At 39.6% G+C, this 27,893-nt stretch overlaps 1 protein-coding gene across 5 annotated transcripts in view; it reads right to left on the reverse strand.

The window, feature by feature from the left end:
- FRY (FRY microtubule binding protein) overlaps positions 1–27,893 on the reverse strand; it is a 508,702-nt gene that overhangs the window by 282,997 nt on the left and 197,812 nt on the right. The gene's annotated exons all lie outside the window — the stretch shown is intronic.

A 27,893-nucleotide genomic window follows, 5' to 3' on the forward strand; every position in this document is an offset into this window, starting at 1 on the left:
AAGAGAATCGGGTTCTAGAAATTATAGCAGTGGAGAAAAGGTCACTTCATAGTGGCTCACTCACTTACTTCCTCTGGTTTAATTAGAGGCTCTTTGGACCAGCCACATCTTGGCACTTCCCTCTGCTATAGCCTCTATCCCCTTACCCAGCTTACCCTCCTTCAGAGCACTAGCTGCCTCTTGATATAATAATATCATATTTATATTTGTTTGCTGTCTGTCTCTTCCACTACAATTAAGTTGACAAGGGCAAGAAATTTGTTTTGTTCTTCTTGCATCCTCACTTTCTAGCTTAATACCCAGTACTCAATAAATATTTGTTGTATTAAGGAGTAAGGAAGCATTAAATCATACAAGGTCATGAATTGTCTCTGGCTTAGAAACCCTGAACTCAACTCAAGACTGACATCAAGTCTACTGAGAGAGCTTTTTTTGCAACCAAGCAAGATGCTGACAAATAAAGCACCAACATGCCCAGGAGTAGAATATTATATCAAAGGCCAACAGCACATTACTTCAGTAGAGAACTTGACTATTGGTGTGTTGAGAATGTCTGGCTTAAGAAACCTTTACAGCAGAGTTTGTCAAAATGCAGGCTGACTCAATACTTGACCATGAAACCAATTTAGGGGGTGTTGACCAGTGTGACTGCGACAATGGAGTAGGAAACCACGGAAGACCAAACAGCAGAGTGATGCACCCTGCGTAGTGAGGGCAAGCACCATTTCCCAGATATCGTTTTCAGTTTGTGTGTCTACAGGTATGTATGTGTGCGTGCCCAGGGTCACCATGCCAGGTGTGTTTCTCCCTGTGGGTTGTGGTATGAAAGGGTCTTGAGGCTGTGGGAATAGCCATCATGTGCAGACTTTATCTGGGCATTAGGGCTCAGGCCTACCCCAAAGGCAAACCCAACTTCTTCACCTATCTTATTAGAATCACTTTTAAGCCAGACGTCACGACTAGAGAACAGGTCTGAACAGAAGTTTCTGCAGCTGTGTTAATGGACACATTACACAGGGACCCAACCTAAAAAGGCAATGAGGACAGTCCAGGCTGTATGTGTGGGGACTGCCACCAGAGAGCAGTGACAGAAGCTGCTCTATTTTGACAAATAAAGGTCATGGACCAAAGTTTTAGCTGTTCCCCTCCAGGATCCCCTTGGAGATAACATGATGAGGGGAGTGAACTGAAGGAGAGTCTAATCCTACCTGTATTTTTGTTCATACAATATACATTATATCATAAAGTAATATACATACAGGTATAATATACATGTCATTTTATTAAAAAAGATATACACATACATATGTGTGCAATAATATACATATACCTATGGATAGTATATATGTCCTGCATATGCATTATATAATATATATGATAACACAAGTAGATTTCCAGCATTCTCAAGGGAAGGACTTCCAGTGGTATAGTGGGAGCTCTATAAACATTGGTTAATAAATTAACCAAATAAGTAAAGTCTGATTAGTTGTTTGTCAACATCAAATTATTTATTAAATTTCTGGTTCCTATGTGCTTATTTATTTAGGTGCTGGCTCACATAAATAGAAAGTATATTAAGTTTTATTAAATTCTTAAATAGTTACAGAACTGTACAATGACTAAGTGTAAAATTTCCTTGATACATGACTACCATAAGTTTATAATTTAAGATAGTGATAACTCTACCAATTCACAGAATATTAGTTGTTCTTGATCTCTTACAAAAGGTAAGTTTATATATTGTGAGCAAGAAAGGCAATGAGTAAAAAGGAATCAAGGTGCTTACCAGACCATGGGAGTGGTCTGTTCAGTTGAAACACAGTGAGGGTCTGTATCATTTCCAAGAGATATCAACCAACAAAAGTATGAAACATTTCACACAGGTCCTGTTATAACGCAGCATTTTTCACAATATATAAAACTGCAAGTTTTATCATTCAACTTGTATGCTTGTTATACATTAAAACTATCTCGAGAGAAAAAAAAGTTCCCTAACACACACTCTACTTTAAACCACAAAGTAAGAATTAAATTAATGACTGATAGAGATTTTATTCCTAGAAAAATAGAATGGTATTATATGTAAGTATCTTATCATTTCATTAGAGACAGTTCAGTAGAATAATTAACAAGTAATTAAGTCTCCCAAATCATTAATAAACAAAATGTTTCTCTTCTATTAGAGTAAGATGTTATTTACTATTTACAAACTAACTTTTCCTACCTTCATTAAACAGAACGTTAACAGTCAATATCCAAGATGTACAGAATTAACTCCATCCCATGGAAGTTTCCTCTCATTAATTTTTGTAACTCCTGTACAATACCCCCTACAGGGTTGTGCTATAACTGATGTAACCAGCAAAATGCAATTTGGATCCATTTAATGTGATTGACATATGGTATCTTATTTTTAAATTCATAAACAAAAAAGGAAAAACATTTTATTCTTTAATTGTTGGAGAAGCCTAAGGCAGAAGCAAAGGAAAAGCTGCTTTTGGCCAATTTCAATGTTTCAAACAAAACAAATAAAGATATTTACATTACTCTTTAGAAGAAATCAAGCATAAACCCTAGCTGTGCTGTAATACTGAATGTGATGGTATTAACTGTTTTCCAAACACATACTAGCTGTTTTTACTGATTAGCAATTTTACAGAACAGAGTGTCATGCTGAATCTTTTAGTGAAACTTCAGTGCTCAGAAAATTCCATTACATCATAGTTTGTTGTTTCATAAACTCATGAACAAAAATTACCAAATCTTACCCCTGAAATACTGCAATCCCAAACAGAAAAACTACAGGGTACTCCTGTCTCTGAACAGCAACATTGTAAGTAATAGCTTCCCCGACTCCATCCACTGAGATCTTTGGGAGAACTTCCTTACACTCAGCATTTAACGACCACTTACTACACACACACACACACACACACACACACACACACACACACACAGCCCCAGGTGCTTACCGAGCCCTTTGATGAAGCTGATCACACAGGATCGTCTCCAACAAGCTGCTGTAATCTCCATGAGCCTGAAAGGAACCCAAACTAACAGTCTGGAATCGTTTCGCAGACTCTGCTCCCAAGCCCAAAAACCACAATGACGGGCTCCATGACCCCGATGCTCCCTGCCACCATGAGTGTCTCCGCCACAAGATAGGGCTCTTTTACTTTGGGTCCAAGGTGTATTTTTAGTCAGGTGTTGAAGACCTACAGTAGAAGACAAACTAAAATGGGCTTTCCATCCAGGGCAGACCGTTCACACCAACGGGACAATTTTTAGCTTCACAGTAAACGGTGACCTACAACTCGCAGAGTGCTCCTGTGTCTATATTTATCCACAAGAACACACGATGCTGACAGATGAGTGAAGCTGCTCCAAGCCCTCTGGGGCTGGAGCCGGACCCAAACAGCTTGCCACAGTCCATGCATGCTGGGCACACAGGTCTCACCCCAGGGCTGCTGTGCTCCTGTGACCCAGGAAGTAGAAGAGCAGAGGCTGCTCAGGCTGGGTGATAAACTATTGCTTTGGGGATGAGGAGCTCTTGACCACAAGTACAAACAGCTTCAATTCTTACAGACCAAAACAGCAGCCAAGAGTCCTCAACTGAAGCCACAAGTCAGTGAGAAACCTAAACCCTTACAGATAATCAGATGCTGAACATCCGCTGACATACTAGTAAAGGGAAATGATTGAGTTTAAGTCTACAGTTACATTATTTTAGAAGACAAAGCCTAAATCGACTTGTTAAAACCAAGAAGGAGACGATTTTGGCAAATGTTATGCATTCCACCTTCAAAAGAAAACAGGGTTAGACTAGTGAGGAGGCTGAGAAGGGAAGTACAGAGTTACCAGAAGCAAAATACAAGTGTGACTAATCCATCTTTCAATGGGCTTTACTTCTGACAGAAGGATATTATGAGGGCCAATGGAAATCCATTTCCCCACTAATACAGCTGTGAAGTGCACAGAGGCCAGGTATTTTTCTATTCTTGATTTCCTCAGGGTAACTGAAGGTTTTCTTTAGCAATATAGGTTAAAATTCCAAAACAGCATGATCTGGAGAATTGACTGGTGAACTAACATTTCACAGGAAGGAGAAAAGTGTCCAAATTAGCAAAATGAGCACTTAATTCAGGCAAACTAAGCGCCAGCAAAGACGCCCCATGGTACCACCATGCCTCACACATTCAGGGTTTATGACGCCTTTTTTAAAGTGTTAACTGAGGTGCATATGTGCCATTTAGTTTATGTTTTACCAAAAGTGGTCAAACAATTATAATATAACAGTGTGCCTGTGGAGCGATCTGGTTTTGAGTAGTATGGCTTTTTCTTTGATTCTCCTATTTCTGTATCTAAATTGGAATCGAGACGCAACTGAAAGTTTGCACTTTGTCAGCTTCAAGTCTCTAGTGCTATTATTAGACCAACCTTTCAATGATGTGACTGTCATCCCATTAAAAGAACATTACTTAAAATGGCCTCATAAAAATATTTAGCAAGTGTATTTTTTTACTCTTTTTACAAATATCAACATTTAAGGGAAGTGGAAGAAAGAAAAAGTAGAAAAGAGAACTAACATTCAAGGAGTATTGGAGTTGATTCACATACCCTGCTTGGCACTTTTCGTGTATTATTTCATTCAGTCCTCACAACAATCTTGTAAGGTAGGCACTGCCATCTCCATTTTGGAGTTGATGAAGAGAAATAGAAATAAGATCACCCAAAGTCATGCAAGTACAGGTTTGTCAGACTCCAGAGTTACTACACTTATTCATTTTTATCTAATACTTTCTTTAATATGAGTTGGGGCTTCTAAACAATGGTAACCTTAGAATATTTGTCTTTGTATACATCTAAGAGAAGCCCCCAAATTATCTACTTCTTTCCCCAGACATTTTATAAGTCCAAAACCCAGCTGAGCTCTAGAGCATGCAGGCTTCTTTGCTGTCTTCCCTGCTCTGTCTGTCCTCTGTGGCAGCTTGGCCCTCACTGGTGTGGGGGGCAAGCCTAAGGGAATGAACCACCTTTGGGTCCCCAGGGCCTAGTAAAAGCTGAATTAATGAATAATCAGAACAGATGCCATGAAGTCCATCTATTTAAGTTCAGAGTCTTTGTTACTAAGTCCTCACCTCACTTCACCTACGTCCACTCCTCCTGAGGTAGATATCATTCTAACAATCCTGACTCCTCCTCAGTTTATGTTAGATTAAAAGCAACAAATCATAGGTGGCATACTGATGGTTGAATAAATGACAGTTGTCAGCTGATGGCTGATATACATAGAAAAGTCAGAAAACAACAACAAAAAGCAGACGTACAATTTATGAAGGATAGCAGCCTAAGAATATTTAAGTATAAAATGAGAAAGCACTTAACATTTTGAGAGCCCCAAAGATACCCATATATTATGGAATCATTAATAATTAATATATTTGCTAAAGGTCTGATTTCATTCAGACTCAGTTAAGTTAAGATAGCATCCTATTAACACAGACACATACTGTGAAGAGTAAAGTGCAATTTAGAAAGAATTCTATTAAAAATTATTAAATTGAAATGTTTTGACACTTTAAGGGTTAAGTTTTATGATTGGGAGAAATTTACTCAGAGATCATTTATTCCCTGACAATACTAAATAAATGTCATGCATTTAAAACTGTATCAATGTAGCCCTGGCCAAGTGGCTCAGTTGGTTGGAGCATCGTCCTGTGCACCAAAAGGTTGCAGGTATGATTCTCAGTCAGGTCACATACCTCGGCTGCAGGTTTGATCCCTGGTCAGGGTGCATGTGGGAGGTAACCGATTGATGTTTCTCTCTCATATCAATGTTTCTCTCTCTCTCTCATCTTCCTCTCTCTCTAAAATCAATAAAAATATATCCTTGGGTGAGGATTAGGAAAACAAACAAACTATATCAATGTAATCTCAATTTAACAAATAAAATAAACTCAATTGCTGGCATGTTTAATTGATAGTTCCATAATAACGCTCCAATATTAATTGAATAATAACTTTAAAGTTGATGCTTTTTATTTATTTGTTTTTTAAATATATTTTTATTGATTTCAGAGAGAGGAAGGGACAGGAGAGAGAAATAGAAACATCAATGATGAGAGAGTCATTGATCGGTTGCCTCCTGCTTGCCCCTGCTGGGGATCGAGCCTGCAACCTGGGCATGTGCCCTGACCAGAATCGAATCGCGAACTCCTGGATCCTAGGTCGATGCTCAACCCCTGAGCCATGCCAGCTGGGCTATGCTTTTTAATTCTTTAACAATTAATCTAATGTTAATAAATTAATGTTAATAATTAATCTAATGTTTCTGCTTCTGTGTGGCCCAGTGGCATAACTTGCAAATATTTGTAAGTGCAAATAAAAATCCAAACATGATGCTTTTACCTTCACAAGCTTAGAAGTTGCAAGAAAGTTCCTGAGTGCATTTAGTTTAACCTCACTCCTCCAGGAAAGGCTGTTCTTAGGCTATTGGCCAACTGATAGCTACATTATTAGGATGGTTAGTCATGTAATGACATATTAAATGTAGCCTCTAGATTCTACTGACCTTCCTTAATGTATAGTCAATCCACTCGATTATATTATGGAAAGCAGAAAATAGCCTTTTGACACAAACTTGAGACTTTTTTTTTCCAGCTTGAAGAAAAAAAATCAGCATTTAAAATGATCATATTATATCATTTTAATATCATTCAAAACCCTGGAGTGATAAGAAACTTAAGCTGATGATGATTCTTGTTTTTTTCATCATTGGTATTAAACATCCAGCATTTCTCACTGAAACTTTAGAACCAGTTTGTGATACATTTAATGAAATAGTTCAGTAATAATATGGTTATATTTATTTGTATAATCACATGCATATTAGCTTTTCTAGAAATTTAGTAAATATGAGTGTTAAAATGTTATCACAGAAATATGGCAGTTAACAATAGATGCCAGTGCCAAAAGGATTATTATATCTTTTTACTATTTTTCTGTGACATAACATAATATAGAATATATTCATTCACTTGTATTAACAAATCTTTCAGAGACAAAGAACCTCTGAGGCTGTCTTAAATTAGGAACCGAATTAAGTACAACACAAGCAAACATCACCTGCAGTCTTGCCTTTTCCCTGTGGAGACAAAAGCAGAGAATCCATAGAAGACAATGTGCCATTGTGCTTGGAAGTCATGGCTATCAAACAGGCCTCTAGTTGCAGTGGCTTTTGCCAAGCATGTCATTACCTGAAGACATATGCAGCAAACAAATGTAACCTGCAGATATTTACCAGGAAGGCCTCTAGGAAAATACTGGTTTGTTTTGGCACAGGGTTCCTCTGGAACCACGGCATGATTAAGGCAGTGTTCTACCAACAGGTGTGAGGTGCTTATGAGTACAGACTGTCGGAACCTACAGAGGCTCACTTTAAACCTCAAAGAATCAACCATTCTCTTATAAATTAGCAGGTACACTTAAACCCAACCTTGGTGAGGGTAACCAGAGGGAATTAGATGTTGATGAGAAGGGAAAGCACTTACATGTGTTAGAAACACTCTAAATGCTTTTTCACCAAAAAGTTTTCTCTGATGATTTCCATGTTTAATAATAACCCATGTTATAAATAATCCCCAGTTCTACAACTCTGAAGTGTAATCCCTAACTGGATCTTTCACTAACCTACATTCTTTTAATTATATTATTTTCAATAACATTGATCCTGTTTCTTGAGTTTAATTCACTTATTTTGGGGGAAGGGGGCTGACAAAAGCCCAAAGCCAGGAGTTCTATAAAAAGTACCAATTCCAGGGCCTCAAAAAGACCTACAGAATCTGAACCTCTGATGAGGCTAGAATCTGCCTGTTTTTGTAAAGACTCCATAAGTGATCCTGATGTACCACCAGGTTTGGAAGGTACTGATGGCCTCTGCGAATATTTAATAATAAGTGATAATTGAGTATCCTGTAAACTGTCTCCCCAGACAGGAGACTGTATAGTAGTTAAAAATAGTTACCATCGTGAACAGAGCTATCAAGCTGATAACTTCACATCTACAACTCAAAACATAACCTGGGGGTTCACTTATGCTGTCCTTAATTTGTTTCTTACCTTAAAATAGTCTCATAGGTTCCTTTTCTCTGTCCCCAATACATGTCACAAAATCCATGTTCTTTAGACATAGACTAATGCAAATTCTTACTCCAAGTCTCATTTTTTTTTTTTTTACCTATAATTGAAGCAAGCTTATTTTTTTCGTTTTTACACCCTCAGCAAATTGGATGCAGGAAATTGAAAGGCAAGATGGAATAAATGATCACTTGATAGTTGCAAAAATTCTAGAAAGCATTCACACAATTAATGAAAATGACAACAAAGGCAGGGCAATGCCATTTAGTTTAGAGTAAACCTCCTAGAACCCCTTAATAGTCCTTAAGGACACTTCTGAAAAGCTGCCCAAAACAAAAAAGGGAGCAAGTTAAAGATGACTGTATCGACAAGGGGTGAAAGCTTCTGAAGGATTTTCATCCAAAACATCTAAATACTTCATAAATTAAAACTGACTATGGGAGCTCTGATTGATTTATTCACTGGCATTCACATAGGTACAGTTAGAATAAAAGTAAATAACTATTTGCATCTAAGAAAGTGTCATTGCAACCAAGATTTGACTGTTCCTGAAAACATTAACCTTTTCTATGAAGTATATATATTCTGGTGAAATGGTTAATGTAGGAGCTCAAGCAATTAGCTCATATCCTTTTTGACCATTCATTAAGAAAGCACATAGGAACTAACAGTGTCTAAGAACTGATTACATTTTGAATGTTAGGGAACTATTTAGCAAAATATCCCATAGCCATTACCACCCAATGCTTATGAATCATTTTTACCAGTTTTCTTTAGAAGCAAAAGAGAAATCTCCAAAAGAGAAATTTAAACATAGAAACGTACATAGTAAAGGCGTTACTATTTTGAGGTCTATAATGATTGTTTTTCTGTCAAGTTAAATTTTGCCTTTACAAGTACAGTCAAAGAGCACAGGGAAGGCACAGTCACAAAGCTCTTTACTACTAAGGAGGTTTCTTTTCCCACAACTTCGTCTCTACAACCCTGCTCTCTCCAAGGAGTTTGTCAAACAACTCAGTCTATAACATGTTCTTTGCCACATGCCACCTTGTATTTGGGATTGACGAGATTTGAGGGAATAAAAAATATTGCCCAGAAAGGGTCTTCATTCATGTAAGACACTAAGAGTCCAAAACAGGGCATCAGTTAGAGACCTGCACCCAAATGAGGCAAAATATGAACTCCAAGACAGCAGGGACCCATATGGCCATGTGTGAGGGCCGTCTCTCCCAAGCACTAGCCATGGGACCTTGAGAAGTCACACAGCCTGAGACCTTGACTTCGTCTGTAAAGATAATGAATTTAGAGGCATATAAATTTTGTGGCATATTAATTTTTTTAAATCCTCACCCGAGGATATGTTTTACTGATTTTTTAGAGAGAAGAGGGTGGGGGGAGAGAGAGAGAGAGAGAGAGAGAGAGAGACATTGATTGGTGCCTCCCATAAGCACCCTGACCTGAAATCTTTTGGTTGCGGGACAGCGCTCCGACCAACAGAGCCACCTGGCTAGGGGAATTCTGTGGCATTTTAGAAGTAACTAAACATTCCCTAGGCTAATCTAGAAAGTTTCATTCAAAGAAGATCTCATAGCTCTATCAGGCAGAATGATAAACTGAGTGTCAGAAGTCACCACTAAGCATAGTCACTATAAGGTAACTCCCCAAATGAAATCCAGGTTTAGGGTGTCTTCATTTATATTGTGAAATAATTCTGCAGCCTAAAAGTCTGGGGACCTACTGAAAAACAATTCAAGATAATTGTGTCTGTGGTGCTCAGCACTAGCCGCATGTAGCTAGTAAGCACTTGAAATGTGGCTAGTGCAAATTTTTAATTTTAATTAGTTTAATTCCAAATTTAGAATCTGATGCCTGATTCAGTTACTAGAACAATTTTAAGTATGTTTGGAACAATTTACATATGGGAAACTACTTTTTTAAGTGTACATTTTATGAAATCTAAATATAGATCAAGTAGTTTTGATGAGTTTGGTGTCCAAATTTAGATGTGCTGATGTAAAACACATTGGATTTTGAAGAATTATTCCCCTCAAAAAGAGTGTAAAATATTTCATTAATACTTTTCATGCTGTTTACATGTGAAAGTGATAATATTTTAGATATATTGGATTAAGTAAAATGCTTTATTAAAATTAATTTCAGGTGTTTTCAAACTCTGTTTAATGTCACTACTAGAAAACTTGAAACTTCGTATGTGTCTCACATTATATTTCTAGTGCACATGTTGTCCAGGTCAGTTGCTGCTCAGTAAAACTTAGACATATGGAAATAATTTTTGTGAATAAACATGAAAAGTCATTAAGAAAGCCACAGTGTTGCATACTCATGAATTAGTAAATACCTGTAGTCATACATATTCACAAATAAGTGATAAAAATATTTGTTGATTCAATAAGTGAACATTTATTAACCACTTCAAAAAGTATTGGGCTGGGTGAGACTGAGATGGTTACCTCTAACCACTTTCAAAAACTGAGAAAAATCAAAGTAACTTGTTCAAGATCACACAGCCAACAAATGCCAGAAAAGGGGCTCCATTGCAGCTTTTCTGGTTCGGAAATGTGTATTCTTCCTGCTACACCAGATTGCTTCCTAGAAGTTGAGAGGCAAAGACACCATGAAAGGCATCTCGTAATAAATGCTTCCACATTGCCCCCAAATCCATATAAATGCCAAAATATAAACTTGACGAGGGACCATATTTTTAAAAATCTTAAAACTCCATTAGCACTGTCTATCTCACCCACATTAGAAGCGATCACTCATTGGTCTGTGAGAGTTCTTGTGGGGACATCATCTTTCTCATCCTGGCTTCTCCTGCAGTGTTTTGCACACTGTGGGTTCTTAATGAATATTTGTTGATTTGGTCAATCTTTAACTTTCGAAAACCATATCTGTGTGGGAAGAAAGCTGTAAAACTGTTTGAAAAATTGTGAATTCCTAATCAGGCTTTCACTAGGCACACCACTGTATCAATTTATACTATTGCCACATCACAACCGTTGTCACCATATGCACGCAGTTTATTGGGCTCAGAGGCTTCATACCAACCTAAAAGCTCAGGAGTATTCAGGCGCTGGGGAAAACGGGCTCCACAGTTAAGCAGAAAGCTAACGTGGCAAATGTGCCGGGAGTATTTGGTGGGCTTCTTGCTCATCCTGGAGGGGTCCTGGAATCCCGCACACCTGGCAGCCGCACCGCTCCCGTCCTTTGCTTCTTCACTCCAACCACACACTTCGCGCCTCTTCCTCCCAATCCTGCCTTCACGTCTCTTTCAAACACCTTTTGAAAATTCCACTTGTACCACAAAACCTCCCTTAACCAAATAAGAGGGAAATAGATGTTTCCCAACTACATTCTGGGATGGAATAATCTTGAGCTCCCAAATTGGAAGGGATGAAATATTTCAATATGTATCTATAGGGATGAAGTTTTCTTACTGCATAATCTCTCAATCTGAGTTATTATCTCTGTTCTCAACTGAATTTCTGTAAGTTCATCTACTTGAATAATCCTCAGTAAGTTATTTTCTTAAAGTTTCTCCACATGCTGACATGTCTTCCTGTAAGTGGTAGAAATATAATTATAAATTAATTTTAAGTTCCTTTATTTTGCAATACCCATCCAGAGACCTGAGAATGTACAACACAGTATAGGTTATAAGGTTTACAACCTGTTGTTTTATGATGGCATTAGGTGAGTCTGCCTTACTTTCTTATGTGATGGCATATCATCTACCATTATCTATTCATTGTTAGCAGAGCATCTGGTGGCATTCTGGAGTAGTTACTGCCATGCCCTGGCAGCTCATAACAGCTAATAGAACTTCCAGAAGTTTCCCCACATAAAGGCAGGGAGGAGGCATTGGGAGATTCTGGTTCATGTAGCCTAAAGGGATGGAGTTTGAAATGGTATAAAAACAAAAAAAACACACATGTCAGTGTCAAGTCACCTAAGACTAGGAGAAATTTTATCCTAAAGGGGTTCATGCAAGTGCACATGGCCCCGGAAAGCACACAACTCTCCCTAGAAGGTAGAAAGAAAGTGAAAGACCTGCTCATGCCTGTCTGTTACAGCAGGACCAAACCATGTATGGCTGTGAATACAATAAAGAGCAGCTAACAGAGATAACCTTGGACCTGTTTCTCAAGAAGTGGTATCTGTGGGACCCTTCATGATACATTAGTTTCCTGTGAAAATTAGACTATATTTTCCTGGGAGAATTCCACATGTAAAAATTGGTTAGATTGTGTAAATGAACTGACACCCTACAACTCTTCCAAAGGATTCCAGCAGGCTAGGCAGTACTCACTAGACACTTATTTCTACATTTCAATGATTCAGGGTCATTTGATCATCCAAATTTTATATGTTATAGAAAAACAAAACAAATCCTCTGTCCATCTATAACCTGGGAACAATCATGAAACAAATTCGCCTGCAGATAAACACAGCAGCCACAAATGCCTCTGTTATTTTGCTGCCATAAATCCACTGAGTATTGTCAAGAGAGAACTCTAACATCACCTTTCAACCTCAACACAAATATTCAATTTAAAGAGCACAGCTTCTATTCAACATATAATTTCAGAACACTATTTTTTGGGCAGTTGCTTCTGTCTCTCTTTCCTTAAGCAGCTCTCATGAGCTATATAACCACACGTTTTTATCATGCATTAAAATACAGCACAGGCTGGATCTAGGGAAGATACAAAATCCTGGCAATTCTACCTCAGACAAGGTGCTTAGAAGTGTTCCATCCTCTCCACACCTCTGCTCTGGCCTTACTTTGAGTCCTTGTCATCTCTTACTTGTGTTATCCTCACAGTGATTCTTTCTACCTCCATTTTTAGCAAAGACTCCCAGAATCAGCTGGGATCTGACTATGTGGATCTCTGTTTAAAGACCTGTGGGGCCTGCCCAATGCCCTCAGGAGAAAGCCCAGACCCTTCAGCAAGTCCTTCAATGCTCCTTATAATCTGACCCAACTTGCCTGTGCATACCATCTGTCACTCTCCTTCAAGGGCCCTGGGATCCAGTTGTCACTCCCTGAACCAGGTCACTTTCACACCTCCCTGCATTTGCTCATGCTCTTCCCTCTGCCTTCTCCCCTCTTCTCTGTAGTACTCCTCAAGTTCAAATGTCACAGCCACTTGGAACTATTCCTCAGCCTCTTCCCTCCCATAAAATGGTGAATCACTTCCTCTTCTGGGTGGAAGTGTCCCTAGGTCCAAGCACAATGCCTGGCACAGGTAGAATGTGTATTTAATCAGCAGTTTTGTTCCCTGCAACTGCCCTGTGTCTGCCCCTCAGCAAAGCAGGCCGTCTTTGGTTGCAAGCCCACAGAAGGGGGGAGCTAAGCCTGATGACTCACAGTGTCCTCTACCCACCTCAGTGCCCTACATTAGTAGGCATCTAATAATTTATAAGAAGGAAAGGGGAGGGTTGTTGATTCACTCTCGGAACTTCCTAAAGCTGATTCAGGTGTTTCCAGTTTGGGTTGATGCTCTGAATATATCTACCTTAATCATCATGATAAATTTTTGGGTTCAGAACTTTAGTTCTAGTAAGGCAACCAGTTAGTTTCCCTAAATATAAAACAGCAGCATCCCTCACATGGAAAAAGACCTTGATCAGTAAAGAATTAAATTAACTCAGTAGCCCTAGCCAATATGGCTCGGTGGTTGGAGCGTCGGCCCGTGGACTGAAAGGCCCCAAGTACTAGATTCAGGCCAAGGGCATGTACCTCGGTTGCAGACTTGATCCCTAGCCCCAGTTGGGCACATGTGGGAGGCAACCAATTGATGTGTCTCTCTCACACTGATGTTTCTCTCTCTCTCTCTTTTCTTCTCCCTTCCACTCTCTCTGAAAAGCAATGGGGGGAAAAAATATCCTCAGGTGAGTATTAAAAAAAATAAAAATTAACTCAGTAATTTCACTGAGAATAGTTTTCTTCCAATTTGGTAAAAGTGGCTGGAAGGTTTAAAAGTAAAGCTATATTAGATCCAAGTAATTTAAATTACATTTAGACAAATATGAGAATAACTTAAAATTTTTTTATAGAGTACAATCTTTGACACTGTTGACTGATTAAAAAACAAAAACAAAAAACTCATCACAGAAACATTCTCTCAAGTTGGCTGATCACTACATAAATAAAAATTTATTTCACTCATTTTGAGTTTCCTGGACACATCTGTCCAGGGTTCGGTGAACACAATGGGACAATCTAACTTGTGGAATCCACTCAAAGAACACAGGTGAGGGTCACAGAAGGAAATATACTTTATCTCAACATTAGATGTTGAGTTACTGTTGGAGTAAAAGAAAGACAGACTCCAAAATACATAACATTGCTATTGCTTGCTGGGAACTGATCCAAGGACAGGATAGATGCTAGTTAAGTTTGGCCATAAAGTTCCCGCACCCATCCAGATAATTTTATTCACTCCATCAACATTTAAAAGTTAATTCACAAAAGCCAGTGTGTCCTGTACTGTGACATGTGCTGAGGAATATAACAATGAACAGACGTTGACTGTTAGCCCAGGAGGGACCTAGAGTGGCAAAGCAACTTACACAACAATGTTGCCATTGCTAAGCAGGAAGTGTGTAGAAAGGGGAGGGAAAGTGGGTGGTCAGAGAAGACTGCACCCTGAAGGTGACACTTGAACTCATACTTGGGGGAGGAGTTTGACTTGGGTCCAAAAAACACATGCCTCAGGTTCAATTCATCTGACACTTGCTGAAAATGCTGCCACAGTAGCATATCCTCATACTCTGCTCTATAATCAGTCACTTTACACGACTGTGAATGTGAAAGAAAGGTATTTCGCCTGGGACATCTTCCAATGGTTTACTTTCTGAAGTTCCAGAAACACACCTCTTAACTGAAATAGCAGATCACCAAGCTTGTGACAATAATGTCACAAAGAGACTCCAGGATTCTTCAATTCCTGGTCATACTGTTTTGGTAGTGGGCAGACATGAGAAAACCACTAACTCACAGAGAAATTTAGACAAACATTAAATAGTTAAATTAATAATAATAATGGCTACCACTTATCGAGCAATTACTAGAGTGAGGCAGTATACTAAACATTTCATAAATATTAACTTTAACTGTTATGGCTCTGTGGGAAGTTATATGTGCATGTTATTTGTTTAAAAATATATATATATTGATACCTTTGAAAGGTTAACTGTTGGTGGTGCTTGGGCAGGCTGGGCATCTGGGGTTTCCTGCCCTAGTGAGTCTCCTTACCCTAGTTTCTGTGCCTGGGTTTCTGTACCTGGCCCACCGGACAACCTTCTTACAGAATCAGAGTTTAAGTACTCTGCTCAAGGCCACATAGCAAGTAAGTGGTTGAGGCAAAGCACATGTTCATAACTATCCCAAGTCATATGGAAAAAGTAAACCTTAAATAAATTCTTCCCATAGTATGCGTTACAATCAAAGTGTGGTGAAGGCCTGGGGAAGGGATGGGGAGGGGGGAATGGGGAGAAAAGTGGGGCATCTGTAATCCTTTCAACAATAAAGATAAACTTAAAAAAAAAAGAATCAATCCAGTGGTCAAAAAGCATAAGAATAAAAAAGAGACAACAGCGAAGTAAAATATCATGGCTCCTCCACGTGGAGAAGGACCCAAATCGAAGAACCACAGGTCTGAGCTGCGTCCTGGTGGGCACTGAACCTCCCTCACAGGCAGCACAGTGGAGACCTAGGTTTGCACAATGGGCCTTTCTTCTCTGTGCCACCTGACCAGTGTTGCATCATTTCCCTCTGCAGCAGGGCTCAGTGAAGAACGGGACTCACTTCTGTTCCCATTAAAAAAAAATAAAAGCAAATACCCAAATGGGATGATTCTCCTGGTTCACTCTTCCGGACTTGATTAACTTTCCACTTAAAGTGAGGAGGCAGAGACTTGGACTCAATCTCTGAGTGCACGACTTTGCCAGCCCCAGCACTGTCAGGCATGGCTAGGTCTTCGCCACGAACTTAACGCTGCCCACAAAGGACATCTAACCTTCTCTTCGTTGTGTGTGAGATATAAGAGCCCATCCAAGCCAGGCTCTTTATATCTCAGCAGCATGAAGACGCACACAATAGTGTATGTTACTCCTTTTACCTTAAAGGGCATTTCTAGCACTACACAACAGCAGAAACTTCATGAAAACACTGAGCTGAAGAAAGCAACCGAATTGTCACCTTTCAGTATAAAACAGACCCAATCAGATGCAGACTGAAATGAGGAGGGAATTCCGAGGAACAGCATCAACAATTTATCTCTGTCCTTTTCCCAGAGCCTCAAGAGCATTTCACTCTCCTGGCCCAAGAAGTGACAGTCTCTTAGTTACCCCCTAAAACAAAGGCCTTGTCTGGCAGAACAATATGATATTGAATGAGCTCATTGGGACAGTTTGATTACTTATTTTGTTATAAAGGACACTTGAGAATTGTTGAGTGGGCCTTCTATCACTAAAGTGTGTACATTTCACGGCTGGCTAGATCTTTTGCCTGGGCTCATTTAATATTTTAACCAGATAATTATACTTATCTTTCAGTCTTTAACTTAACTTTAGACAAAGATTTTTCTTAATTTCTGCATGAGGCCCATCCAACCCAGGCTCTTTATATCTCAGCAGCATGAAAATGCACACAACAGTATATGTTACTCCTTTTACCTTAAAGGGCATTTCTAGCACTACAATAATATTCCCATCCATCCCCTGGTCATGACCATGATTCTAGACTGTGGGTTAGGGACTGAGTCCATTTCTTCATGCCACAGAACCCTCAAACCTACCCAAACACCACTCTCAGCACCAACACACAATCACAAGAGCAAAGGTGAAGGTCATGATCAGAGCTGTGGCCAGGGCCAGACTGTCCTGGAAGGTGGTAGGAGCAGAGGGGCCAGCAAGGCAGAGTTTTGAATACTCTGGCTGTGGGGTGATAAAGACCTGGAACCAGGCCTTGGCAGACCAAGGTGACCAAGACCCAGATGTGGGAGATGTCACTGGGAAAGGAAAGCATGAGGCATGTTAGGATGAAAGAATGAGGAATGCTGTGAATAAACAACAGAGAAGGTTGGAAAGGACTCCAGTTTCTTGCCTGGTACTGACTGATAGTGAAATCCCGCATCTATGATGAGGAAGCAGAACACAATGAGGGACCTGGAGGAGAGAGATGAAGTCACAGCTTAACATGGGTGGGAAGAAAAGATTCAGCTTTGGAGGTGACTATCAGCAACACAGGGAAATAACAAGGAAAATCTTGTCTCAGGGGTCGAGTGATATTTATATACAAACAATGATCATTCTTACTCATATACACAATTCATCTTTCATGGGGTTGATTACTGGTCATATTTTGTTGTAATTACTGATTTATATAGGTAGGTCTCTTTCACCAGACAACCCTGTTCTAAGAGCAGCGACTTAGGTTAAAGTCATCTCAGGGTATTAGAATTTAAAATTTTTTTTCTGCTGTCTACACAAATGGTACTTGAAGGCTGAAAGCAGCAGGTCAATCAGCGTGGCCAAAGATGTGTTCTTTGTATTTTCAGGAAGAAAAATACATTCTAGGAGCCCCCCCCCCCCCCCCCCCAGCAATGGAATCGCAGCTGCAAGTTTGCACTGAAGGCTGAGAAATCAAGAACCTGCCTCTTTCTGCCATTGGGGTGTGGGGAGGGAGGAGGGGGGATGAACAGAGGAGAAAGGGGCTGGGAATGGCTTTTGCTGGGCCACCAGTAAGAATAGAGGCTCTGGAGCCAGAAGCAAATTTGAACCTGGCCACCAGCACTTACTGAAACACTTCCCTGGGGAAGTCTATTTGTTTTTTTGTTTTAGGTTTTTCATCTATAAAATGGTATTTGTCTCAATAGAATCTGATGAAATTTAAATGAGATAGTACTTAGCATGGTGGCTGAAACAGTACTATTTTTCTTAGAAGACTGCAAGACCCAGCTTAAAGGGGCGTGGACAGGTAAAACAGTCAGTGAAAAAGCCTTTTCAAATTAGTAGTTTCGTCTGAACAATAAAATTGAAATTTAAACCTCATTGTAAAATATTGGTATTTCAACAACAATGGAAATGTCGAAAACAGGAAAACATTTTGTCAATTTTTTTGGTAATGACAAAATTAAGGTCTTTCTTTCTTTCACATTATTAAGGATATTTCATCTACTGTTGGATGGCATTCAAACAAATAATTATTGTATGTGTTCATTTTAATCTAATGACAGATTTCAATAAACTAATAAACTTCTGCTCTGACCTGAGGTTCATCAGTTTCACTTACTGTTAATCAACATCTTTATCTTGCAAATAATGATGATAGGTAGCACTGTTTGGCGCTTATCCTAGAGTCTAGGTTTGATTCTTGGCTCGGATGCTTGTAGCGGTATGTGAAAAATAGAGTCACGGTGAAGATTAGAGACAATGATGTATCTCCCATGGTACAGTTTATAGTTTAAGATGTTACTACTGGCTGCCTCCTATTCTCCCTTGGCAAAAGAACCCCTATCTTGTTTGGGGAGCAGGTAGAAGTCTGTGTCCTATAGCAGGTGGACCAACCCAGTGCTAATCCCAGTCAACCTGGCCAGTGACTGGCACACAACCCAATTCCAGTCAAAGGAAGGCAAGTGGAAGTTTGCGGGGATCTTTGGCGAAATCTTCTTTCCATAAGACAGACTTACCTGGGCCTCCTTCCTTCCTGACTCGTAAGAAAAACAAAGATGTTTAGAGCTGATGGAGCCATCTTGTGATCATGCAGTGACAAGCCTGAAGACAGGAATGTCTGGGTCCTTGTGCTTCTCAACCCATCTGAAACTTCCCAGTTCCAGGCTGTGTGTTAGGCAAGCCCATTAAAAGTCTTTATTCCTTCAGCCATCATGAAGTTATTCAGTTATTTATAGCAAAAGCATCCTAAAATAACACACATTTCAAATCACTAGATGGCAAAAATTACTTCTATGAACAGCATGTATGTTACTGTACTGTATTAGTGTCAAGAGGGATTTGGGGTTTAGAAATGAAAATCACTGATCTTCAGAATCCTACTCAATCCTTTCCAACTTATATATTTTCTTAAGTAAAGCAGTGATGAATTGCAAAAGATAATAATTAGATTTTGAACTCTTTGCCCCTCTAAAAAAATGATAATAAGCATTAAATGGCTAACAAAATGGTTAACAAAAAAGATGCTAAGGTAAATAGATTTTGGGGTATTTAAAATGTGATAGAATCTTCATTCTCATTCATAATATCTATTTTTATTAAAGTTCAAGCATTTAAAATTGTTAGTTATAAAAAGTTATTCTTTTTTTCAGTTGAAAATGGGCCAGGTTTTCAAACACCTTCAGAATTGATCTCTCCATTGGTATAAGACTAGGGTTAACTTTTCCACGATAATAAGGACTGAGGGTTTGTTAGTAAATGGAATGTGAAATCACAAGGTAAGTCTAAAATGTCTCTTATTTTCCTATTTTCTTGCAATTGTATTCAGTCAAATAAAATAGAAGCAGGGCAGGTTGTCTTGCACTCTCAACCTGGAAGAAAAGATGAGAACAGGCCTCAGGGCCACTGTCAAAGCAGGGAAGTGAAACAGAACACTCAGTCTGGCCCAATGAAGGGCTCGGCTTCTCTCTAAACTCCCCAAGGAAGCTAAAATTCTCTTTAGAAAAGCAGAAGATTATATTTGGGGAGCTGAAACAGTACAAATGATACTACAGCTAAGGCCATCTGTCATTCAATTGCAAGACCTCATTTTTAGGGAAGATTTGTTTCAAATGTGGCTTTCAAAAACTCAAAGTTGAAAAGCAGAGTTTTTAAAAAAGAAAAACTGCAATTTTTCTTCTAATTGGTGCTCTAACTTAAATATTTTAAAGTAACTGCTTATAATTTGCTAAAGTCACAGGCAAACATTTACCGAGAGCAACTCTTTTAGTTTACAATTGTTTAAACCTGTCACAGAGCCTTCTGCCTCGCTGCCGTCACTAAGGTGAATGGTATGGCCAAGCAAACAACGTCTCAGCCAGACTTCTTAGTAGCACCCTGCACTCTTATTCACTTTGTGTTTCTACATGGCTTTGCTGAAACAAATCTATCCAACCCGAGGACAGTATCCTTTGCCTGTATGATCATATGTTATAAAAACCTCCAGAATGCCAGGAATTTCCACAAACATCATTATCATCCTGTGCAGAAACAAAAGCTTATCTTCAGATCAAAAGACAGCCCTGTTCACCTCTACTGAGTTAGATACACAGTCACTTTACTGTAAAAAAACAACAGAAAAAACCTGATAGGCTATGTAGTGTGACAACTTTTTCTTATTCAGGATACTGGAAAGTGAGCTAGCCCAAGAAACTGACCAAGCTTAGAAATCTAGTCAGAGGTCCCATCTCTCCTTATCAGTCAGGTTTAATAATGAACAACTCGACCTCTTCAGCCTGGCCTTAGTGGTGTGGGAGCAATAACTGACAAAGATGCTGTTTACATAAACCCCATTTTTCAATGGAGGTCTTCAAAACCCTTCCCGTAGGACCGCTGGAGACAAACTGTTAGGTTTGTTCCTGTCCTGTAAGGAAGTGAGGGAAAGACATAAACAAGGTCACACATAGCAAAATAAAAAATAGAAACAGGGAAGAAAAGCCTAATCTTGTATTTGTACAATTGAAACATTTTATTGATTTGCCTAATCCTTCCTACAGAAATACGTGTAACATTCAAATGGAATTTTACTAAAGTATTGCCCTAGTTAATTTAATACCCTTTCCTTTTCATGGCTGCCAAAATACATATTTACCTGTTTAAGGCTGAACTCAATGAAGTCAGCCTAGTGTTCTTAAGGTTAAGAAGAAATCTTTAATGGCAATTTTTGTATATTTCCATAATGTTGTGCTTGTGACATTAGCTGAGAAGTCCTGGAAATTTCAAAGCCATCTTCGACTGCTAAACAACTCTGTGCTTGCCATTGATTAAAACAGCAGAGGCAGTCAGAGCTGTATATCAAATTAGAGTTGATAAAAGCACTTAATGTAGATTGGAATGCCTTTTTGAAAAAGATTTCAACTCTCTTAAGTTGACATGACAACAAATTCTTACAGCAGAATAAAAAGTATTAGCTGAAATTTTATGGCTTTAGCTTAAATTTCCATCTGCAGCTCATCAAATGACTACACAGTAGGAAGGAATTAAACCAAAATCAGACTCATTATAGAGTCTGATATGCTGGCAGAATATAAACTTTCACTGCCAAGCATCTGGAGTTTTGAGTGACTAACATTGAAATGCTTGTGTTTGTATGTTCTGTGGAAGAGAAGAAAAGTGTAAGAATGAATATAGGTGAGATATGTAATTAAACTTAACTTATAGAAATATATGAACACACACACACCCTCTTCCCTTTAATCCCATAAATATTCTGAAGAGTGAGGGGCCACTTAAAATGAAGGATAACTGACTTTAAATTAGTCCCACGTCAAAATTCCAATGAACATGGTAACTCTTGTTCCCATCTTTCTGATGTAAAGAATGCCTGTCTGAAACGTTTTCCCAAATCCCGGCATCTGTGTGTCAGGATAAATAATTTACACTTCCTCCTCTCTCTCAGCCATCCTGCTAGGTGGAATATTCTAAAATGTTTACAGGACTTGGCCTGCAAACACCAGGCTTCCAATAGCTTTCTGATGCAGTGAAAGTAAAACTCCATAAAGTCAAAATCAACAGAATCTATCAAACACATCATCCCAAATAAAATTCTCTAGGCCACACTCTGTCTCTGAAATACCACTGGCTCCTCTCCCTGGGGTTCTTTTAAATCCTGGGAACTTCCACGCTAATATTCCTGAATCCTGGGCCTAACAAGGAAGGAAGGGAAGCTCTGAGATCCTTGACTAGAGGAGCCAGATCTCATTTTCAGCTATGATGCTCCCAAAGCAATGAGTCTAATTAGTGCACAGTAGATGTTTAATAAAGAAGTACTGAATAGGTTTTGCTGTGCTTCTCTGACACTGTTGGATACCAAGGCATTTTGGAGCAATAACCAAGAAAAGCTGACACTAAGTGAGATAGTAAGTTTTTGAGTATAATCCAGCATTGGAAAGTAAGCAAAAATGTTCTTATGGAAAAGGCTGTTCCCATCACTGCCTCTCCAAGCCTGGGAGATACAACTTTTTAGCTCGAAGGGAGCATTCTCTTCTTCATGCAGCCCACAGTTCTACAAGGAGCAATATTTACACGAGTCTGGTTAGTGGGATCTATTGAATGAAAAAAGTTAGTCAGGAAAAAAATGACATAAAGTTGTGTACTATCTTTTCCACAAATGCCATTCAGCTTTCCAGGAAGTGGGTGCCTGCTGGCTGAGCCCTCTGCACTGGGTGCTGTGCACACAGCGGGTGATTCCAGGAGGCACCACATGGTAGAAATTCAGAAATGTATAAGGGTTGAAAAAAGGGGACTAAGGACTAAGGAAATGCTAGGGTAAAAATGTTAGGGTACAATCTAGAAAAACTTAATACATGTATTTTTTGGGTATATCTTAAATGATAAATGACAAGGTATATAATGCATAAAAAAGTCCTATCCAGTGTAAAGACCATGGACTATGATTATTTGTTTATCTGAACCTGATATGGGTATGTCATACCACAGAAACTAAACTTTGGGAGAATTAAGCCTTATCATCCCAAACCAGGAACATTTAAGAAGAAGCTAGTATATTCATAATCAATGCATCTTAGTCATCAAATGAGGTCATCTGTCTGAAGGCACTGAATAAACAACCAGGCGCTAAATAAATTTAAGGTTTAGTCCTAGCCAAGAACCTACATAAAAAACTTTATGTGGGGCTGTCAATCAGCAGAACAGCCCCAACAGTCAAATGTCATTTCTCATTAACCCAAACCCACTTCTGCACTCAGCTCATTCTGAATATCACATAAGCTCAAAAACATAGACATCACTAATAAGATCAGGACCTATGCAACCCATCCTACTCCTTGAGCTGTATCCAAAAGTGAACTAATGAGTCATGAGTATTAAATTGTTTTGGAACAAATATCTTTTTTTTTTTCCATATATCTTTATTGATTTCAGAGAGAGGAAGGGAGAGGGGGAGAGAGATAGAAACATCAATGATGAGAGAGTCATTGATCGGCTGCCTCCTGCATGCCCCCCACTGGGGATGGAGCCCACAACCTGAGTATGTGTCATGACTGGGAATCGAAACGAGATCTCTTGGATCATAGGCCAATGCTCAACCACTGAGCCACACATGGCTGGGCAGGACAGATGTCTTTTACATAAATAGAATATCTGCATGTTGTATCAGTTGATACAGTTAAATACTGGCAACTTTCTCAAAAACCCTGGGCTATTCCCAGATTGTAACATTGTTGGGTTATCTTCCCTCCTTGCCCATTGTAGTTTGTCTCTCTGACTCTTCAGCTCTTTTTGGTGCAAAAGTAGGGAAAGACATTGAAATCGAATCATTTTGTGCTGCCAGTGTGTGGAGATTTTTATGGTAAAATGAGACACTTGAATTATAGATGGATTTCTATTATCACTGGAAATATTCTCTCTGTTCTCATAGTTAAAGAGAAGTAGGGGTTTGCTACTGTTTCCTACAAAGAATACAACATATTATAGAAACATCAGCAAGAAGCAAACGACAATTCTAAAAGAAGTAAAGATCATTAATACATTTTTATTTACTGGAGCCATTTAAATTATGAATTTACATAGATGTTAAAATGGAAGAAATCAACATAAAACACTCCTAACAGAAGAAAAGTACCTTTTTACTATAATCCTTGTGTGTGTGTGTGACATCAAATGACCATAGTGTGCAGAACCGCTTGTGTGTTATTATAAAGACTTGTCAATACTTAAGTCTTTCAAACAGGTCTATGCGAAGGGGATGGTGGTGGTCTCCAGCACTGAGAGAGAGAGAGGGAGAGCCCATCAGGGCTGCCCAGGGAGGGAGGAAGCTAAGAACGAGCAGGACATCAGACATCAAGAATAAAAGTACCTATAAAGCACTAAGTTGTGTAAAGTGCTCTCAATCCTATGGGTGATTTTAAAAATGAGGTTATCTACTGCATTGGGGGAAGGGTTGGGGTTCAGGGCACTTACTAGCATCCTGGCTCTGAGCAAATCACTTCCTCAACTCTCATTTTTCTTTTTTTATCTGTAAAATACGGATGATACATAACTTGCAGGATTATTGGAAAGAGTGAAGGTGATAAACAGAGGGGTCATATGGCCTCCTTTGCCCAGGACTGTCCCAGTTCATGCCTAGTGTACCAGCATTATTGTTAACTTGCACTCTCAAAAGTGTCCCAGTTTGCACAAATAATAATGTGGCTGCCCTACATATAAATTACCAAACCTAACATTCAACACAGAGTGGGCCCATAGCCAATGTGGCAGTATGTTATTCTAGGGCTGTTCATATGTTTAAACAACCAACCAACTAACCAACCAACCAGAACAACAACACCTCTAGTTTGTCTCTATCATAAATCCAGGCATTGCCCTTGTCTACTTAGAGTAGATGCTGATTTGGTGTTTTGTGTCTCATTAGGCCTATGAGCAACATTAGCAGAAGGGACCACAGCTGCAGAAATACTGGAGTAATGCTGAGTGCCTGGATCAGTGCTGGGTACCTTCTCCTGTTGAAAGAACTGAGTGAGCAGTATTTTAGCGGTAAATCAAGCAACAAATCAACAAAGGACATGTGCTGGCGAGGGTGTGGAGAAAGGGGAACCCTGGTACACTGCTGGTGGGAATGCAGACTGGTGTAGCCACTACGGAAAACAGTATGGAGTTTCCTCAAAAAATTAAAAATGGAACTGCCTTTTGACCCTGTGATCCCACTCCTAGGAATATATCCTAAGAATCCTGAAACACTAATCAGAAAGAATATATGCACCCCTATGTTCATAGCAGCCCAATTTACAATAGCTAAGATCTGGAAACAGCCCAAGTGCCCATCAGCAGATGAGTGGATAAGAAAGCTGTGGGACATTTACACATGGAATATTATGCAGCTGTAAAGAATAATCTCGTACCCTTTGGGATAGTATGGATGGACCTGGAGAAAATTATGCTAAGCGAAATAAGTCAGGCACAGAAAGACAAATGTCGACATGATCTCACTTATATGTGGCATCTAAAGAACTTAATAAACTGATTAACAAAATAGATTCTGTGACATGGAGGAGGGGATCAGACTGATGAATCTCAGAGGGAAGGTAGGGGTCGGTGGGTGGGTAGGGAGAGATTAACCATAGAATTTATATGCATATATGAATAACCCAAAGACACAGACAATAGTGTGGGGTGGGAGGGGTTCAATGGGGAGAAAAGGGGACATCTGTAATATTTTGAACAATTAAAAAAAAAAGAACTGAGTGAGGTAAATACTGCTCTGTTGGATTTAGGCAACTTGGTTAAACCCCTTTCCTTTTCTATTTATTTAAACCAACTCTATAAAGAGGCTAAAACTAACATCTTGAGATTTTTCAAGAGCCTTTCTCCTAGTGTCTTTGTGTACATGGTTGACACAAATCAGGACCATAAGCACTGTTCTGCTGCCGGTCTGTGGTGTTTTCGAACCTAGCTTCCACAGAATTTTTCATCCCCAGAGCTAACCCTATGCCAACTGGCACTTCTATGTTGGACAGAAACAGTGTCCTTAGCACCACAACCTAACTCACTGTCTGAAAAATGCCACATTCAATTCTGAAAATTTTTGCAGGTTTTTCTACACCAACATTAGACATTTTACAACACACACCAGATCCTTCCAAAGGAAGCAAAAGGCAGTTTGTCAATGAAATGAATTAACTCGTTACTTAAAAGCGTTAATAAGCATTCAAAAGTTTCCCTCCATGGTGAAGCCAAATGTTATAGGAAGGGCACAAACTGCCTTGGAAAGGTAAAGGCCTTGAATAGATTCTAACTGTAACTTTGTCATTGGGCTGTGTTCACTGCACAAGGATGGATGTAAACACCAGGAGAGCCAGTCAGAGTTTTCAGATGGGCAGGAGAGCCCACACGCCCGCTCTACCCATCAACACACAACAAGCCCTCCTCTCTAGGAAACAGTTTGAAACTATCAGCTCTAAGCTTTTTCTATAGCAAACCTAAGAAGCCAAGGTGATTTTCTGCCATTGAGAAAATCCCCAGGCCACCCATGCTGGGGGGAGGTATGTACTTAGGGAAGGTAGGAACATTCTAATAGTAGCTGAGGTGGAAAAGGGACTAAAGTTAAAAGGTAAATCTAGAAAAAAAATATCCCAAAGCAAGCACCTAATTTCATCCTATATTCATGCAATTCCCTTCTCCAGGGTGTGGAAGAGTTGACTACACACAGAATGATTCCCTGAGGATCTCATGCTAAGAGAAAATATGGCCTAAGTCTGATTTTAAGTGGGTTTAGAGGAAAGGGCAGCATTGGAGTTTATTGTAAAAGCTCAATAAATGTTAAAAAAAAAAATGTGCTAGAAATTATCTGAGTGCTTTACATCTTAATATCTCATTGACTCCTGTGAGTTACTCATTACTGTATTTTTGCCTCTGTTGTAGAGATGAGAACATTGAGGCAGAGTAGTTAACTGTCCAAGGCCACACAAGTGTAAGAGCAAGAGAACTGAACCAAACCTATTTGGTCCAGTGACTTGTGTGTTCCAGGTGAGGGTGTGCCAGGTGGGGGCTGACGTGTGTGTGGGCATGGACTGCAGAGCAAGGTAGTGAAATGCAGCGGAGGGAGAGCAGATTAAACATGGTGGGAGCAGAAAAACAACATGAGAGGATGAATGAGGAGTTCAGAGAAGGCCCTGAACGGTGGTCACGGACATTTGGGGGTAAGAGAAGCTGTGGTGTAGTCTTTGAAATGTTGGCAGAAGCCTCTCCAGGATGCTCTGTGTCACCACTGGAGTATTCCAGGTTAGATTGGCCACCACAGGGCAGTAGCTGGGAGAATCACTGCAAGGCTGGGGACGGCCTGGACAAGAATGGGGAGGGAGCAGCAGAACAGGTGTCCGAGGGGATAGGAAAGCCGCTGCAGTGAGCCTTGCGAAGGACGTTTTATTCCCAGACATTAATGCCATTTTAATTCCCAGCGCCATTACAGTGACAGGGCAGCCTGCCGGAGTGGGCGTGCCAACAAAGAAAGGGTGTCAACATGAACAGGGAATAAGAAACGAACTCATTTCACTGGGCAATGACTGACTCAGTTGGCTTGTTAATTCTCCAGTATGTAAAATGACCTTTCTCTCACAGTGCGCCATTCCTCGGGTGAGGATTAACAAAGCGCGCGCGCGCGCGCGCACACACACACACACAACAACAACAACAACAAAAACCAAGCAAGTGGAAATCTTGGAAAAATTCATGGGATTATCTTTTCTCTTACCACCACTTTGCAAAGCAGCCAGCCATAGTTATAGAGTTCATTTCATTGTTTTTTAATTGTTGCACTTTTATAAATAAGCACTGCTCTATCATTAGGGGCCTGGTTCTCCTCACAGGTCCTCCCTGCAAACCTGTGATGCTGGGCAGCAGGCAGCTTGTCCCGTGTGCATCCTCCCAGCCAGGTTACCCTGAGTGGCTTAAAGCCCTAAGGTTTCTGTTTTCTACTTTGTCTTCCATACAGACAAATTCCTTTCTCTCTTAGCTGCTGAAAATATGTAAAACAGGGAGTGATGCTAGATTACAAGCAGGTTAGT

The sequence above is a fragment of the Miniopterus schreibersii genome, assembly GCF_964146895.1.
Source record: "Miniopterus schreibersii genome assembly, chromosome: 2".
Lineage (NCBI taxonomy): Eukaryota > Metazoa > Chordata > Mammalia > Chiroptera > Miniopteridae > Miniopterus > Miniopterus schreibersii.